The following is a 17,752-nucleotide window of genomic DNA, read 5'->3' on the forward strand; positions in this document are numbered from 1 at the left end:
CTATTCAATATTATGTCTTACAATATTACCCAGCACAATGTATTACAGTTGGACATAGTAGGTTACACAAATTTACTTTCTTTTTATATATATACTTTAAAATCTTAAAATCATAATTACTATTATTATGAGCCCAAAACAGTTGAGTTATCCATAAAGGTTGCATGACAATCTCTGTAAAACTTTAGATGTTTACATACTGTATGTGCTTTAAATTTACCATGGTAACCGTATTTTCTGTGAAAATGTGGTATATATGTAAATGTTATAAGGACTGTTGTAACTATGGTAACTTGCTATTAGACCACTTGTATCAAAAATGTTTGATATGGAATACACACACACACACACACACACACACACACACACACACATATATATATATATATATATATATATATATATATATATATATATATATACACACACACAGTATGTATAAAAATACTGACATCATCAATGCAAAACTGAAAGTGCACTCCTACTACAAATAAATAAATAAAAATATTTTATATAAATAAAATAAACAAAACATACTTTGCTATTTTACAATGTAGTTGATCCAGAAGCCCTCTTAAGCTACTGCATCAAAAATATGCTTGTCTTTGAGGATAAAAAAAGAACACACACACACACACACACGCAAACACACTCCCACATTATGATTGATTTTCAATGTGTACTTCCAGAAACAATGCAAGTAGTTTTGTGCACTACAGTGAAAAATTAATAAATAATAATAATTAAATATTATGTTATTTTGAACTAATCATTGGACAAATGTGCTGATAGTCTTTTTAAAATACAAAGAAATGAAATGACTTTGGATGAGCCATATCAGTAACTATTTGCTAAAAAGGAAGCCTTGCACAAAAAAGAAGAAAAAAAAGGTTCACTGAGCAAACTGAGACAGCGACATATAAGGGCAACACATAAGAGTAACTGCTTATCTGAATCATAAAAGAACATTTGTGTGCACACTGGGCCAAATGTGAGGTTCTAAATAATTCATTAAAGCACACACAAATGTTTAAATGTATTGTTCATCACGCTTCTTTTAAAACCACTCTGGCCCTTATCTACCTATCAGCAGCAAGGCCTTTATTGTAGATTCATTAACAGCTGTTAAATGTTAAATACAACTGATATTCAACCGATGAGCAGACCAAGGTCTAAGCAGAAAGTGCAAAGATATACAGTAGGGGGGAAAAGAATTTGAATTATTCATGTTCTTTCTCTTTAATCTTCTTCCCTCCCTCTTTGCACCACGTTACAACCTAAGGTGACTCGCAAATCCATAATAAGATTTCATATCCTTGTTACTTTAAAAGAGCAGAGTCATAAAAATCAATGTTTTTCTATGTTGCACGAGGGGCCGTAATTAAAAAGGGCTTCTGAGGAGCCGGCAGACATGTATTATGGAGAGGGCAGCAGACTGCTTTGCTCCATTTTACTCTTTTTCTTCTCCACCCCACTCATAGCCTGAAGGCAAGACTATTTCTAACCCCCTCCCCATCCATAGACGTCTTCTCGGCCTTTCCTCCTGAATTCCTCCATTTTTTTTCCTGTCTTGATGTTACAGAGTACAAAATATTAACTGGACCGTCAACCAGTGCATCTTTTTTTTTTTTTTTAGGAATAAAAGAGCATTCGGCCAGCATTTCATCGCAGATAGTAGTGTTTATTTCACTGCGTGTCACTGTGCCTTTGACATGTGATGAGGCATGGTTGCCCTTTGCAGCGCGTCTGTTGTCTTCGCCTTTACTGAATAAATAAGCAGGGACTGCATATTGAGAGAGAGAAACCTCGTTTATCTCTTTGTTTGTCAGTGATGGCTCTCTCTCAGATTTCTTGTGTACATTGTGTTATTGGTCTGTCTGTGATGGGCAGGAAGGGGGGGAGGGAGGCAACAACGTTTCTAAAGCTTGTGTGCTTTTTTCTTTTGCACTGTATGGTACCGGAGAACAGCCTAATGTCACGATAATAGCACGATTCGATTAAAAATGAAATGGACGAAAGCTCTGATCTTTGCCATGCTGTAAACTGGTCAAGTTTTGGGGTTACTTATTTCTACATCAGGTCTTAACGGCATCAAAACCAAAACAAAACAAGTAATGGGATTCATAATGTCTGCAATAAAATGAAAACGAATGTTAATGCAAAAATAAAAGTTACGTCATTATTTACTCGTGGTTGTTCCAATCCTGTTTGCCTTTTTCTTCTAAGGAACATAAAGAAGGTATTAAGAATAATGTTTCAACTGAAGATTGCCTAAACAATGAAATGCAGTGAAATTGGATATAAAATAAGAAACAACAAAACACTCAGAATTTTTCAAAATACCTTGTCAACGAGATTTGGAGTGATATGAGTGTTATTAAAGGAATATAGAATGTTTGATTTGGGTGAACTGTCCCTTTAAGACATATTTCTTAGTGAAACGGAATACAGTATTAAGTCCTGTAGGGCGGGGCTTCACAGTATCCATTGAGGTTTGCTGGAAGTGTGTCAAGTGAGCCATGATATTATTGGGAATATTTTTTCCCCACCCCCACAGCCTGGGTTACATCAGCAGAGGTGGAGAAAGTTATTACATTTTTGATGAGAGTTATACTTTTTCCACCCTTACATTATAATAATGTACAATAAGACCAGAAGCAATTCGAGAAAGTAAATAAATACAGCTTTTGATAGATTTTGGACTAGACCAAAACAACAACAAAAAGTTTTCCTCTTCCACTTAGAAGGACCTGAACATATAGTATTACCCCAGTTAAACGTTTTCCACAATCATTGCTTTTATATAGCCGCACAACAGCAATAGAAACCACCCCAGAATAAGGAAGAAACCATTTAAGGTGAGAAGAAAATTTAATCATACCCTGAGCTGGAAAACAGTTCATGGTTATTTCAAGCTTTTACTGTTTAGATTGAATTTCACAGACATTTTATAGCTTCAGTTACTGACAGAAAAAGTGAGCTTGGTGTAATAACTGTTATTGTGTGCCATGCTACACTAATGAGAAGGGCCTGCTACATACATGTATGCACCTGAAGAGGGGGAAACAAATCCTTGTCAGTGGCTAATCCTTAATACTTATTTTGCTTTGCCGTTGCTCATTTGCAATACACGCTTGACGCTCTGTTGTGGAGTTATCAGTTAGATACAGTATGACAAACACGAATACAAATCCCTCCCCATGAACTGTTTCCTGCCTCCCACCACACCGCAACAAATTGACTCTCCTGTTAAAAGGCAGCATGGTTGGTTGTTTCCATTATGTTTTTTTAATTATTAATGACAAGCTCTCAAAGGCGCACCAACAGGAAAGTCAAAGATGGAGATGTGTTTTGCTAAACAACAAGGCAGCACGCACTTGTGACATTTTCTATCAAAACGACAACTAATATCACCTTGTCGTCCCACTTAGAGGGCAAAACACCAAAGAAAATCCACACACCTATGACAAACAACACATCCCTCAGATGTTTGCGTCGAACCACGGCAGCTTTTGGAGGTGCGACACAACTTTTGGCGTGTTAAGATCCCTCTGAGTGTCTGAGTAAATGAGCTGTGGCAGTGCTTGCCACATTGTCATTTAGGATCAGGTTGGGTGTATTTCAGTAGCAGGGTGCGGAGCTACAGGCCCGGGCTCCATTTCAGCCTGTGCACCCGATGTGAGCATCACCATCGCTGACAGACTAATAAGGACGGACTGGCTGCCTCCACCCCGTGTCAGGAAGTTGACAGGACTGCAGCAGGTGCTGAACGTGTAGGGAAGATTGATGAATTCACATGGAGGTGGATTGCAGGGAGCCGGTTTGGTCATTGTTAGTGTTATTTTTCATTATGATCCCGGCTTGCTTAATGTAAATCCTAAGTCAGGATGATGGCTAACATCCTCAGCCACAGTGTTATGGGTTTTGTGCACAAAAATCAGCCATTATCTAGCTGGGCTGAGCAGGAACCGATGAGCCAGGCGTTCGGGTGTGATGGCTGAGACTCATTGTATATAGTATTGTTTGTTTCTCCCGGTTGGTGGAGAATGCAGGCATCTTGTCCAATCATTTCCAAAAGGAAAATAAAAGAAAAAATGCCACAACCGAATAGGAGCGATAGATTTTCTCCATTCGGGGCTGGAAATAGAAGACGCGGGATCACGGCGGGCACGAAGTCTGGCGCGGTCACGGACTGCATAGGAATTCAAACCGTCCGTCTCCTGTTATGTGACACTTTTCCAAACGCCACAGACGGCCGCATCAGCGACTATCAGCGCCGGGAGGCTAATCAGAGATTCCTTGCTGCTCTTTTACTTTGCACATCGCACAATTTGGAAAAGTCAGTTTACATGACAGTAATTACGAAAACAGATGGGGCTCCGGCAAAAATACGGCGGCACTGAGACAATGGGCCCAATGCATGGGGGACTTTCGGGGGCAATGAGGAGTGCAGGCAGATTGCATGGCAGCTGAGACTGCCTTTCATTAGCACTTGAGTGTGCGTCTGGAAGCAACAGAAATGCGAGTCGTTTGTTACCCCACTGCTGTCTGCGCTAGGGGCCTGCAAATTGATTACTGGGTGGGACGAGGCAAGCGATCCTTAGCACCTCCACACAGCTGGTTACCTAGAGCAGAAGCTGCGGAGACGCTAGCTGTCCACCCCCAGCTTTGGCTTGACAGCAGCTGCTGATCTGCGCTCATTGCAATGCATTAAGACTTTGCTGTCTTTTTAATTGGCAACAAAAACAATCCCATCTCACCGTTAATCACCTCTGTGGAAACGTGCGAGGGTGAGAAAATGAAGAGAGAATCGGTGCCTTTTCGTCTTTTTCTATTTTCTCCTTTTTTTTTTCTCTCTTTTCCAGTGTTCCCATATATAAAAACCATGGAAACCGAATATCCTTTAAATAGAAGACAAACGCTCAGAAAAGATGGAGGCCAGCGGTAAAGTGCTAATTAGATGTTTGTGTGTCCTAAAATCATAACAAATAATGCTAAGGTGTCTTTCTACTAATTAGTTCCTCGGCTCATAATCGAAACCCCAAAGGTCCAGAGCAGATATATATGGGCTATAAAAAAACAACAACGCATTAAAAGGATGTTTGTACAAACAGGGATAGGGGAAGGGTTGCGGACAGGGCTGGGGCGAGGGCGTGCGCTCTTTATGCCCAGACGGCGATTCGGAGCGACATCTTAGAGAGCTGGGGCAAACGCCATGGATGACTTCCCCGTGCTTTCACCAGGCACTGCCATTAGAGTGCTTTAGTTTCCATTAACGTGTCACTTTTCTTTGCTGCAGAGCCCATGAGGAGGGGGCGATTCGTTCTGACAGGACCAGGGGCTGTCACATGCAGTAACGGTTCAGCACCGACCAACAGGAAAAGCCTCGGAGCTGACGGATCCGCGATCCATCAGAGCTGACGTGCGGGCCTCCTCCACCACGGATCCGATCTGAAGCGCGTAGACAGGAGTCCATTAATTAACCGCTTAATATGTGGAGCTCTGAAAGTTCTGCACGGCTGAGCATGGCGCTGTCTTGATTCGAGTGAGTTAAAAGAAAACAAAAAAATGAAAAGATACAGCCTTTAAAGAAAGATTCCAACCAGTAATGAAAAACCTTACCGTGACGTAAAAGGGATTCAGTCTGCTTATGTGTTACATTCACATGAACATTCTATAATAAGTGGATTGTGTGATTCTATGAGAACGATTTCAAATCCAAGAAAATCAACTGACAAAAATATGAACTAACAAAAGCATGTTTTGATTTTGTCAACGATAACAAAGAATGTGGCGGAAAATGTGCGTCATAAAGATAAAATTAGATGTTTATTTTTAGTAAAGTCAACGAATATAAAATGACAAGGTTCAATAATATTTTCAGGGGGGAAAAAAATCTAGGACCATTAAACTGTGAGCCGCATGGGTTTCATTGACGTCTCCATCCACGGTATAATACAACAGCGGATCCAAGTACATCAATATTGAGAAAGTCTTGCGAAGGGATGCTGCGTTGAAGTCATTAGCATATCATTAATTAGCTTGCCACTTCCTTATGAAGATTGCAAAAGAGCAAAGAGCCTCCGGAGGGACTCGCCTTCATTTTAGTGGCAGCGTGAGGTAGGGAACAATCGGAGGAGTACTCGTCTCCAGAGACCACTCCCTGTAATCATCAGCTGCTGCTCGGAGACACGCCCTGCTCATTCATTCACCCGCTCACACAACCAACCCGCCACGGCACCTGGAATTCAAACGCCAGCTAACCCAGCAGCTGGCAAATTATATCAAAATGTCTGATGTTTGCGCTGAACTTCGGAGCCAGTCAGTCTTACTAAAAGGAGGACAGATGGTACCGTTTCTTCTGTTACTTTTAGCGTGTACAGGCAAACAAACCGGCTCCGGCGTCGTGATGTTTTATGAGATATGACAGAACGAAATCTTGATGCAAACCATTACGGACATCACACACCCACTGAAGCAATCTCCCAATAAACTTCTGCAAGATTTAGCCTTACACTCAACATGTTACAGCAATCTAACTACTACTTTGAACATTTTACATTTTGCCAATGTTTATTTTTCTTTGTCATTTCAAACCTGTATCAGACTTACTGTCGCCTGTAAAACCATTTTTTTCCCATACAATCTAAAATCAATGTGGTCAAAAGGAAAGTCAACTGGATGCCACTGACTATGGACACACACAGAGAAAAATATTTCTCAAAATATCTTCTCTTATTTTCCACTGAAATAAGAAAGTCGGGTTGAAATGACATGAGGGTGAGTAAATTATGACAATTAAAATTTTGGGGTGAACTAAACCTTTAACGAAGCCCAAAATCAATTAGCAAACTCTAAATGATCCATCCATTTCCACATCCTCCATTTCCATTCACCATGTTCTCCTGTAAGATCATCAATTACCTCGCTACTTAAAATAACCGTCGTTCCTACTATATTTCCGAGCTTTTTCGTCTGATTCTTGCTGCTCATTAAAGGCCTCACCATTTGTTTGCTCACCACAAAGGTCCTTAAATCTGCCACAACATACAAAAAGAGGCCAATTCCACTTTTCCCTGCAGTGTTAATTGAGGGAGCACTCTGTCTCCTGATTAATTATGTCAATGTATAAGAAACATCCTCTTTTCCAGTGCTGCATAAAAAGATGTTCAGGTCTGAGCAGGTCTGCCTCAAAGCAATGCACAATGAGCTTAACTAGTAGCCCATAGATTACATCTGGACATCATGTCAGTGTCTTATTATGACAGGCCTTGGCCAGAGATTTCAGCCTTCTGTCGCCCCGGGGCAAATGGGATCAAGCTCTTCCCGGACAGAGATAAATTCACTCCTTGAGTGCAAGCATTTCTAGAGGGATGCAATTTGAGTGTGAACGTGATGTAACACGATATTGTGTGTTACAAATAATGCAAGGTGTTAATAAGTGAATTGTGAAATATAGTTTCGAAACAAGTGGAGAGACCGACAGATATGGGTAGAATTATCTGGTGAACATGTTGAGGAAAACACACACACACAATGCTCTGACATGCATAGTCTTAAAGCTGGCTTGCAGTAATTACCCAGCTGCTGAACTACTAGGGTGGCAGGAATGAAAATGAGTACCAATTATTAAATGCACCACAGAGAAGATAGAACACTACAGGAGGTCCACAATGGGACTCATGTTGCTTTGCCATAGCTCCATAAATGCTAAACGACTCAGAAAAGCATTAATATTCCAACTGTTCCATCACTGATTCCAATTTAAAAGAAAAGCAAGCACCTAGATATCATTCCAGTCAATGAGATGCCTCTAAAATCTATTGCGTTAGCTGCCTGATGCATTCCAATGAAGGTTTCACACCTGTATGGAATGCATTGCATTTCCTATCAGAGTTGAGACAACATGAAATAGCCACACACTGCATCTTACCACTAATAAATGTGAAAAAATTGATCTTACCAACTCAACAAGGTGTACAGATTAAAACAAAAGAACAACAGCAACACTTGTGGCCTTAAAAACAACCACAGGCTTTCATCAGGATAAAGAAAAATGTAAATTCAAAATCTGACACAAAAAAATCTAACTTTATGAAGATTGTTTTATCTGTCATCTCAAATCTTTAATACCTTATGGTAAAAATTATGTGACTTTCTCATATTACAAGATACTGTGTATTCTTGATATATTAAAGATATTTCTTGAGAGAATAAATGTAAAAATGTTAGTAGGAAAATATTGGACATCTGGGTTGGGAAATATATTTATAAATAGAAAAAGAACATATTTAAAAAAAAAAGAATTATTATTATTGTTATTATTAAAAAATAACTGACTGTAATAATATTATTTTTAATTAATGAACAAGCTATAAAACTATTACAATAGTTCTGAACTACTGTAATAATATTTTTATAATTTATCTTGGACGGAAAAACTATTTTCACTCAGAAGTTACTAGTTAATTTCACAATTAATTACAAAGTAAGGTAACATACTGAATTAAATGAGACATGTTAGCAGAAAGACAAAAAAAATGTAATTAAAATTTTTTATTTTTATTTTAATTATATATATAAATTACACATTATATAAAGTTTATAAATTGATTTGCATTTCAGTGAGTGAAATAAGTATTTAATCCCCAAGCAAAACATGACTTAGCAGAAACCCTTGTTGGCAAGCAAAGAGGTAAAACGTTTTTTTTTTTTTTGTAGTTGGTCACCAGGTTTGCGCACATCTCAGAAGGGATTTTAGTCCATGCCTCTTTACAGATCCTCTCTAAATCCTTAAGGTTTCTTGGCTGTCGTTTGGCAACTCAAAGTTTCAGCTCCTTCCACACATTTTCTGTAGGATTGAGGTCTGGAGACTGTCTAGACCCCTCCATGACCTTAACACTAGAACCGCCAGAGGTCGCTGTGTACATAAAAGCACCAGTGGGTACATTTTACCCACTCACATGACAGCTGTTTTTATATGGCTACAGAATATTATTTCATTGTTTTATGCTACTGTCATCACAAAGAAGTGTCTATAGCGAGCGACAATCTCCCGCTCTCTCTCGTGGAGCCAATAAGGAATTGACTAAAACTGTAATTCATCCACTGGCCGCTTGAGGCTGGCTGCAAAAAGGGAGTCAATCCCATAGACCCACCATGTTAAAATGTCCAACTTTACAGCAGAGAAAGACATGTTTACAGCCTGGTGCAAAACATGATTTTGGTCTATATAGCAAATTTTACCCTTCATGACAACTGTGAGGGGGGTGAATTTTTTGATAACTTATCACTTATCCGTTTAAATTATATTAAGCCTTAAAGTTCTGCATAATTAAGGGCATGGCCACTTGAGTGACAGGTGGATTGCCATTGCTGACATTGCAGTCATGCTAGGTGGGCGTGGCTTCAGCAACCAGCTCCTGCCTTTTTGCCCATTTTCGATTGTCCGGGAGAATCACGCGGTGACGCCCTGCCAAGATGGCGATGGCTCGCTCTGCACAGTTTGAGCTTCAAAAACGCTCTTCAGGAGTCACGGGTGACGTCACGGACACTATGTTCATGTTTTTATGCAGTATATGGTCTAGAGCAGGGGTGGGGAACGTTGATCCTGGAGGGCCTGTGTCCCTTCAGAGTTTAGCTCCAACCCTGAAAAAGAAAAACCTACCTGTATCCTGAAGACCTTGATTAGCTTCTTCAAGTGTGTTTGATTAGGGTTGGAGCTAAACTGTGTAGGGACACAGGCCCTCCAGGATCAATGTTCCCCACCCCTGGTCTAGAGTCATGAAATAATTACAAGACAAGTCTAGTTGTCAACTATATTTTTGTCTGATAACTGCTAATTCTGTGAGTGGAAGGCATTATATTGCTACATTATATAGTGAACATACAGGCATTACATAGCTAGTAAAATTGATAAACTTATTGGTTTAAATGCACTGTTTATCGATCTGGTTATATATAAACAGTTTTAAACAACATGGGATGGTAAATCACACAATTTAAGTAAAAGTCAGTGACTGGGAGACTTGAATGTTTTATTAAAAATCTTTTATGTATGTTTTATGTCCTTCTCCTTGAGCCACTCCTTTGTTGACTTGGCGGTAAATTTCAGTTCATTGTCACACTGGAATACCCATCCTTGACCCATCATCAGTGCTCTCATCCAAGATTTAAAAGTACATGGTCCCATCCATTTCCCCCTCAGTGCGGTGAAGAAATCTTGTACCCTTAGCAGGAAAACAGCCCCAAAGTATAATGTTTCCCCCTCTGTGCTTGACTGTAGAGATGGTGTTCTTGGGGTCATAGTCAGCATTTCTCTCCCTCCAAACATGACGAGTCGAGTTAAAGCCAAAGAGCTCAATTTTGGACTCATCTGACCACAGCACTTTCTCCCAAGCCTTCTCTTAATCATTTAGATGTTCTTTGGCAAACTTTAAATGGGCCTGTACATGTGCCTTCTTGAGCAGGGGGACCTTGCAGGGCACTACAGGATTTCAGTCCATGGACACCTAACCAATCTGTGGGAGCCGGAATTCTTGTTGATTAGTAGGGGATCAAATATTATTTCGCACACTAAAATGCAAATCAATCTCTAACCTTTATATAATGTCATTTTTTTTCTTTTTGGTTGGTATTTTGTCTCTGTCCGTTAAAATAAACCTACCATAAAAATTACAGACTCTTCATTTCTTTTTAAGTGGATAAACCTACCAAATCAGCAGGGGATCAAATAAATATTTTCCCCAATGTACTCCCAAAAAATCCTTGTTTTATTTAAAACTTTGAAATTCATATATATTTTTTGCCAATGGCCAAGAAAAAACTACTGACAACAGGTATTGCTCAATCTGTTTCCACCAATAAATGTGACCCATTCATTCCGTCTTTCTTTCTTTCAAGCGACTCCTCTTGCCGTTCACAACGACTCCCTTAACGTTCACCCGGTATTAACCTGGGACTTATTAGGTAGCTATATCGTGCCAGCACTCATACTAAGATAACCCTTACCTGGTCTTATCACCGGCACACAAAAGCATGGGATCAAACAGGCCTCCATGTAATCCATCTTTGTCAACGGCATTACGGAAATTACCTGTCACAACCATCATGGTCGAGATTGTGTGATTAAACACAAACTTTAGAAATAAATGCCCAAGGGTAGCAGAACAAGGGTCTCAGCAAAGTATATTTCAATTGAGTCCCCCCCCCCCACCCTTCCACCATCACTCATTAATTGCTCAATTCTACATGGAGGAATTACGAACGACACAATGTTCTCTGGAAGTAAAAAAAAAGAGGGCCGACAGAATGTGGGAGATCATCACAGACTATTGCTTGTAGCCGCAGAATGATCTTTCATTATCTTTAATTCAGATAGGCAGTGTTTTCTGTCATTCCGCTGGGCTCGTGACAGAGCTGGAATTGCTGTTTCTAAAATAGAGCTGAGAAGTTAAATGGATTTAAACCTTTGTTCACCGCAGTCTTGTGCGCAGGCCAGACTTAATGGAAATGAGTGTTTGTGTCTGACAAGATCGGAGGTGTACGTGCTGACCTATAGCTTAAAAAGAGAACTGTTTTAATTCATAGTACAATTAAAAGACAGTCACGTCAAGCTCTCGCTCCCTTTCTTCTGGTCTGCACCAACCGTCTCAGTACCATAGAGAAGCTGAAGCTAATTACATTAATGTTAAGACAAACGTCACATTCCAACACATTAACAGACGTTTTATGCTTACATACTTATTCTCTTATCTTAATTGCGTCTGCACACACCTGCACGCATTTACAGAAGCTGGAAAAAGATGAGTAAAGGGTTTTATAATGGCATTTATTTAATTATGAGCATATGCATCAAACAAGCTAATGTGCTTCTTCAATGTTTACAATACATATAAAGCATGCTCTAAACTGTTCAAAAATAAATGCATAAAGGTAAATGTGGCTCTGTATGTGACTGTCATGGTCACCAAGTGGTTTTATCAGGCTTTACTGTTTGAAATCTGTTCACGCAAGTTTCCAAATGCACTATTTACTGCTGACAGAATTATTTTTTTGGTGCATTCAAAAACTGTGTGGCTTATATTTTGTTGAGTTATTTATTTTTCAACTTCTGTTTACAAGGTTAGCTTAAAGGTTCACTCAATTTGGATGAAAGACCTTGCAAAATCGCCAAAATGACCTTGTTCTCAGGCAGCTACAGAGAGGAATAGGAATAGAAATATTCAAAATTTAATCCCAAGGATTCACTCCGAGGGAATATTTTGCCCTTTGAGAAATAATTCATGCAATACTGTATGTGTGGCAATGAAAATGATTTAAGATTAGGCATTAGATTTGATATAATAACTTATTTAGTGTTGTTCGTATAATGGACTCGATTATGTCAAATTTAACTCTTCTTTAATAAATTATGAGATGAGTGAGAGTAAAAATGTCACCTCATCTTTATGGATCAAAGTTATATTCTATGCCTATCAACTGTTCCCATAATTCTGATTAATACCCCTGTCCGTTTCTTCAGGAAAATATATTCATAGTCACACTGCCTTTTTCGCCGCATCTTTTTTCATAGTGGACAAATCTGCCTTTAAAAATTCAGAGGTCTCAACACATGCTGTATGGAAGAGCCCATTACTTCCCCGGTTTCACTGTGAACTCTGGTTTATTCCTGAGTGATCAAAGAGTGCCAAACTGTCAAAACCCAACAGTCCCGAAGACCAAGGTACAGCACATTTGATTTTTCAAGTCATCGAATACACAAACAGCCCTGCACAACAGAGAACTTTTTATTCTTCAAATCCCTTTAATGTCTAGGTCTTCGCTGAAGCGCTACTTTATAAGTTCTGGGGTCAGTAAATAAGAGTATTATTAAACATGGCTGTCAGCAAACCGAACAAGCCGAAGCGGTGGACAGCTTCCTACTAAATTATTTACAGCACGACATGCAGCATGAATTTGTTATTCTGTTTCTTTAGGTCCCACTATAACAATGCAGAGCTGCAGCGTATCTCTGCACATTCCCCACCAGCTCCTCTGCTCTGCATGTTACACCCATATGCCACTGCTAGCAGCGGGTGGACACAACCAAAGATCATTAGCTTCAGACGCGGCAGGAAACGCTCAAAACTAAGAATACGCCAATCAATGACATGGACACGCTGTGTTTTTCGGGTCCAAACAGAGTCTTGACAATCATGAGACTTACTTGTTCCGGTAACACTTTATTTTACAGTCCTGTTCCTCATGTACATACTATGTACTACTTATAGTAATTACAATAACTATGTAACAACTAGATACTAACCCTGAACCTATCCCTAAACCTAACCCTACCCCATGTAGTTACCCTGTGTTACCAGAACTTTCTTAGATAAATATACTGTAAGTACACTATAAGTACATGTTAGTACACGTACTGTAAAATAAAGTGCAACCCTTGTTCCTATACTGCAAAATTATGACTGCCAATGTCAAGACCTGTATTCAATCTACACAGCTGCCATTCACTAAGATACTGATTCCAGCCACTGTGTGTGTGTTTGTTTATTAATTATTTGGCAAAACAATCTTTAGATCAATAAAAAAATAAAATAATAATAATAATAAAATGCGAGTAAACAGTCCTCTCATTGGCCCACAGTTCCACGGTTTATATTCCCAAACAGCTTGTTGGGTTTTTTTGTAGCTGACATTATATTTGTTTATCATTTTTAGCTGGATTCCAGGATTCTTGTAAATCAACCATTCATACTGCTTTTCACAGAACTTATGTAATTACCCATCATACATTGTGATATAGCCTGGTTCGTTGGTCCGTTGCTTTCTCACTACAATCTAAACACTCCAGGGTTCATTTTCAATAGAGCCGTGACCACCTTGTTCAGGCCATCTTGGACAAATTGTTTTTGCGAGGATCTGAGTGCGATTGCTGTGTTCACATATGCTCAAACAAACCGAGCTAAAGGGGGAAACGTGCCAGGTTCTGAAACAATCGGCCAAGTGTGAAAGCACTCTTAAGCCTCATGCACACCGGTACGATTATCGTGTTTTTCGATGTGTCTTTGTGTTCATACCCAAGCAGTTTTCACTGGCGATGAGCCGAGTGAATGTGCAAATTCACTCCCTGTCATTAGATGGCGCTTAATGTTAAACAGAAATACTTTGGTACACAAGGCTGTCCATAACAACTCCCTCTTATCAAGATCACTGTTGCGTTTGTCATAAAGCTCTGGTGTTCAGACACCAATGAGACCACCAGCTCTACATTCATCTTGCCTTGATGCATCTTATTCGTCTGCTTATTTCCTCTTCATTTTTAGGTATCAATGCATGCTCGGCAAGACCGTTTTGTGCTTGAGAGCCATCAATTTGTGTTTTACTGCAACTTCAGCAGCTCTAGGCATGTGAACAAAATCACCTCAATCATCTCATTGGTCAGACAGTTTTAACATGGTGCTTCAAATCAAATGTTTTCTTTTTAAATTAGCGTCTCGATGGCATTTTCATTTTATCTGATAAAGATGTGTTGATGAGCGGAGCTGCTTTGATTACAGCCATTACTGGAGAAACTGCTGGTTCTACGCTGTTCTGCCGCTCTCACAGTGCCTCCTGCTGGCAGACAGTCAGTTTGCATTTTCAATAATAAGCCCGTTTGCAGCAACATGCTTTTGTTGTTGCTCATTGTTTTGTTTTTGTTTTCTGAAGCAACTCGGAGCATGTTTTATACTCTTTATCCTGGTTTAAGCACGTTTTAATCTATAAGAATAATCAGCCTACACTACCAGTCAAAGGTTTTTGAACAGAAAGATATGTCTTTTTTTTGTTTTACTAAAGTATTATCTTCTGCTCACCAAGCCTACATTTATTTGATCCAAAATAAACAAAAATGCAGTAAAAAATAATATTTTTACTATTTAAAATAGCTGTTTTCTATTTGAATATATTTTCAAATGAAATTTATTTATGTAATCAAAGCTAAATTTTCAGCATCATTTCTCCAGTCTTCTTCAGCTTCACATGATCCTTCAGAAATCATTATAATATGATGATTTGCTGACTATCAATATTTAAAACAGTTGAGCAATTTTTTTCCGCATTATTTGATGAATAGAAAGATCCAAAGATCAGCATTTATCTGAAATAAAAAGCTTTTGTAACCACTAAAAAGCTTCAAAAGCTTTTTATTTATTAAAGAAATAAAAATTATAGCAATTATTACTTTCATTTAGCAAGGGTGCATTAAATTGATCAAAAGTTACGATAAAAACATTTACAATGTTACAAAAGATTTTTATTTCAGATAAATGTTGTTTTTCTGAACTTTTTATTCATCAAAGAAACCTGAAAAATCCCACTCAGCTGTTTTCAACATAACAATAAATGTTTTTTGAGCAGCGAATCAGGATTTTATAATATATATATATATATATATATATATATATATATATATATATATATATATATATATATATATATATATATATATATATATATATATGGTAGTGTATGTTAGTTTATAGTTTGAAGTTAAATATATTAATATTAGTAAGGTGAGCATTAGATGTTTATTTGACAGTGATTTCACATTTCTTGTTTGTATGAAGGCTAAATACAAATGAAAGGTGAACATTTATTCATTTGTTCCATTTCTTCCCCCTAAAATATTATTAGATTTATAGGAGTAGGTTTCATACTTGGCAAATACATTTTTCACCAAAAGTGGAGCAAATATTTGCATCATGGTTCTCACTCCAGCTTACTTGCAGGATGTTTTCCAAGTCACTCAAGCAAATAAAAAATACAATAATGCTCTCCTCCATTTTCGGTAACAACCAGATGTTTCAATAAGCTGGCTTGCATGATGATGCATCATGCAAATTTCCTACCCAACTTGCACAGAAGGCGCGACTCACACTTTTGTGTCAAATGCCTTGCCCAATTCGCTTCATGTGCATCGCCTGGCACAAAGTTGCATGTATTTGCGTCTTTGCATTGAAATTTTATGTAATCTACTACTAAATTTGCACAAATTTATTTCTAAAAACCTGAAAAGATCTTACTGACCACAAACTTTGCTACACTAGTTTACTAGTTAGTTAACTCATTTTATCTACACCCCATTGGCAAGTTCTTATTATTTTTTATACATAAGCCTCACTAGATTTTGTTATATATATATATATATATATATATATATATATATATATATATATATATATATATATATATATATATATATATATATATATATATATACATATATAACACTGTCCAAAGAGAAAAACCAAGAAACTGAATAAATACGTGCATGTTTGATTTAAGTTTTTGTCATGCATTGATGGTGCAAGAAATGTTCAGCATCTCACAAATCCATCAGGCGGAGTCAATTTGAATAGCGTTTTGTTAATATGAAAGGACTGGTAATGTAACGGGCTCCTAGAAGAGGCCTGCGCTGAGATACGAGCTATTCTCTGTTGTCCCCCAGTGCCATCCCTTTTCTCTGCACGTCAATAGACTGAGAGGTGGAGCAACACTCCCCGTGGGCATCGCCTTTTCCATTTGGACTATTTGACACAACACCCTTTCTCCTCGCCTATTCAATCTGTGCTGGGCTTTCCAGTGAGCTAATGATGTTCCCTATTGTTTCAAAGGTTTTCTAGCAAATGGCATGTGTGTATATCTGTCTGTGTGTGTGAGGCGCTAAGCATGCGGGATGCTGAAGAGAGAGCGCTGATGCCCTCTGTGCTGAGATCGGTGTGTGTGTGCCACAGCCGGAGTGTCTGGAAACTTTAAGCCTCCCTCACAGCTTGCATCCTGTCAGCAAAATTTTGCTAATATTGAAGCAAATTTGCAGCAATGGAGCAGAGCAGAAGCCATCACTACAAGCAAGGCATTTTTTATTTTCCTCCAACTGAGGTCATTTTGTATTTTTGCTTACTGTCATCACGTTGTATTAATAAATAAACTGCACAATTAACCTGTGGGCGCTAGTGTATTTCTTAGAATACCTTTTCTTCATTAAGATTCCTGCCCGTTAATTACCTTACGGCTCCGAGTGCTTTGTAGCCTCCCTTCTCTAATTACTAACTGAACTAGCAATGATTTATTAATTGTGTATGATTAGTGTATCTGCGAAGGCTAATGCAGCCACAACTTACTTTCAGTCTCTGAGACACAAGCTTTCATCAATCAGAATCAATCAGCGTTTCTACACGGCTCAGTGGTTGTTGTGAAATGCTCTATTATGGTGGAACGAAACTAGACTGTAATCCATACTATAATCCAGAACGTACCTGCCTCATTATGTTCTCAGTAAAAACCTCCTGGCTATTACCTGACTGACTACTAACTCAGTTCTTCTCAAGGGGACAATGAGGGTTGTCAATCCGTGGATAAAACAGTGAGGATTCTTAAAAAAAAACAGATCATACCACAACTTCTGCCATTATTTATTTACCCTCTTGACACGTCCTTCCTCCTATGAAATTTTGAAGAATATTCTGAAAAAGCACCATAAACGCAGTTTATGTGATTCCTTTGCTATGCAGTCAACTTTGGGAAAGAAAGGGTCTTAAGTCTAAACGGATTTTCACAAAAAATCTTGACATTTGCACCTTCATGTCCTTCGTGTGATTCATGAGCGAATCCTCTTTCAAACCAGATCTTTTCAATCAATCAAAAAAATCAGTTCACAAAACCTTTTTTAAAGACTCATTCACAAATAAGACACTGCTATATACATATTCATAAA

At 38.5% G+C, this 17,752-nt stretch overlaps 1 protein-coding gene across 3 annotated transcripts in view; it reads right to left on the reverse strand.

The window, feature by feature from the left end:
* The window catches only part of LOC113046992 (RNA binding protein fox-1 homolog 1), a 271,768-nt gene that overhangs the window by 120,915 nt on the left and 133,101 nt on the right, over positions 1-17,752 (reverse strand). The window lies entirely within an intron of this gene.

This window comes from Carassius auratus, chromosome 28, assembly GCF_003368295.1.
Source record: "Carassius auratus strain Wakin chromosome 28, ASM336829v1, whole genome shotgun sequence".
NCBI classification, from domain to species: Eukaryota; Metazoa; Chordata; class Actinopteri; order Cypriniformes; family Cyprinidae; genus Carassius; species Carassius auratus.